The following is a 1958-nucleotide window of genomic DNA, read 5'->3' as shown; positions in this document are numbered from 1 at the left end:
CTCATCTGAGAAACTTTTTTGATTTTTGTTTTTCGAACCACCATCCGGGTTCAGCTGTAGGGTCGCGGTGCCAAGTCTTTGGAGTACAAGCCGGAGACGTTAGGTCAACGGTTCTGGTTGGTCTAGGGTGTTTCCCTGGACTGACAGGCGTATTCCTTAGAAGAAGATACTCAACTGCCACGAACAGCACGATAAGAGGATGCAGTTTCTCGAGATGGAGAGACCTATTGAAGAAATGAGTCTCCAGAAGAAAATATGTACCATAATGAGCAGGAAACGTTTTCTAATATTATGTCTGTTTGTACTGCTTAGTTCGATTATGTTTTTTATAGGTTATATCCTATTCACCTTCGAAGTAACATTTGCACCCACTACGCAGCCCATACCTCCTCCTACTGTTTCCTCACATTATTTTCACCCTTTGCCTGAACACGAATCCGCTAGAAGATTAGAATTTGTCAATAATTCATTCATTCAGCTTCTACACCAACACCAATTGATAGTAAACACAACTAACTGTTGGGTGTGTGGTCTTATGCCTCATACTACTGACAAAGGTATCCCCTATCTGATCCTGCCTTTCAGCCATAATGGTTCTGTGTGGGCCTATACAACGATGTTCATATATGCTAATGAAGCCAACCCCCTACGCTCCGTGAAAGATAATCCTAAGAATAGGGCTCTAGTTAAGGGAATAGTAGATATGATTAGGAAAGAAATTTCCTATGAGACTATCCCGAGAGATGAGACACTAGCATATATTGGATGGAACAGGACAGGATATGGAGTTACTCTGAGTGAGAACCAGCGAGCAAAGAGATCCTCCCCGATTTGGATTGTACCCCATCAGGATCACCTATGTCTGCAAGGTAGAGGCAAGAATCCTCGAGCTCAGTTAGTTAGGGAGAAGTATCTGCGCTGAAACATATGTTTTTGCGTCTCAGACTTCCCCTTCGTTCCTAGCAGCTAAGGGTACCTATTTCGTCTGTCATGATAGAGCCTATACATGGTTGCCCCCGGATTTTTCGGGCACATGTTTTGTTTCGTTCCTGTTGCCTCCCACCTACACGACCGCAGCAGATTACCATAGGACAAGGATAGTTAAAGGTGTCATCAGTCAAGAAGACACTGCCGGACAAGAACTTGGAGATTTCATAAAGAGTTCTCTGCCGTTTTGGGGTCCAATGGTTAACAGCAGGAACATAAGACAATTGACAAGAGTGGTTGAATCCACGGTAGTTGAAACAGTCGGTGCCCTTAGTAATTTGACTGCTGAGCTCCAGTCAGATCGCCTTATGACCCTTCAGAACAGAGTTGCATTAGACGTCATACTTGCAGACCGAGGTGGAGTATGTACAGTGATCCAATCAAGTTGCTGTGTTTTTATTCCAGATAACGCTCCAACAGTTTACCAGGCCATTTCCAAACTGCATAAGATTTCCGAATCTATTCACGTGGATAAAGGAGATTGGTCATTGGCGGGGTGGTTCTGGGAACTGATATCCGCTTGGGGTTGGAAAATTCTGATAGTCACTGGGATGATCTTAGCCATTCTTTTCCTGCTTTGTCTGTGTATACAGTGTGCTCCTGCAATTTGTGGCATCTGTGCTACATCGTGTGTAAGGAAACCTGTATCAAGAGACGAGCTAAGTAATAGGATGATGCTACAGCAACATCTCCACGACTTTATGGATATAGACCTCGAATCAGACTAGCATAAGTATGGGCTATTGCCCATGTAAGGGCAAAAGGAGGGTCTGTGGTACTGTAAAAATCGGAACAACGCATTTAACATGGTTCTACCATGACGATTTTGGTATCAGCAGACCGTAAATGATTTGAATACTATGCACAAGCATTTACGTCACATTCGAGTGACAAAATCGCCTGTAATCGGAGTTTTTCGTCCCGAACCCTCGGGTTCCATTTTAGGACGGCAGCCATTTTGTGGTTGCCCT

The 1958-nt window shown here is 44.0% G+C and overlaps 1 pseudogene; it reads left to right on the top strand.

Annotated features, from left to right (window-relative positions):
- Positions 1-232: 232 nt before the first annotated feature.
- On the top strand, positions 233-1715 carry LOC146810999 (endogenous retrovirus group PABLB member 1 Env polyprotein-like; annotated as a pseudogene).
- The last annotated feature ends 243 nt before the right edge of the window (positions 1716-1958 follow it).

This window comes from Triturus cristatus, chromosome 7 (assembly GCF_964204655.1).
Source record: "Triturus cristatus chromosome 7, aTriCri1.1, whole genome shotgun sequence".
Taxonomy (NCBI): Eukaryota; Metazoa; Chordata; class Amphibia; order Caudata; family Salamandridae; genus Triturus; species Triturus cristatus.
The sequence above is the reverse complement of the archived record's forward strand: the minus strand, read 5'-3'. Positions and strand labels throughout refer to the sequence as shown.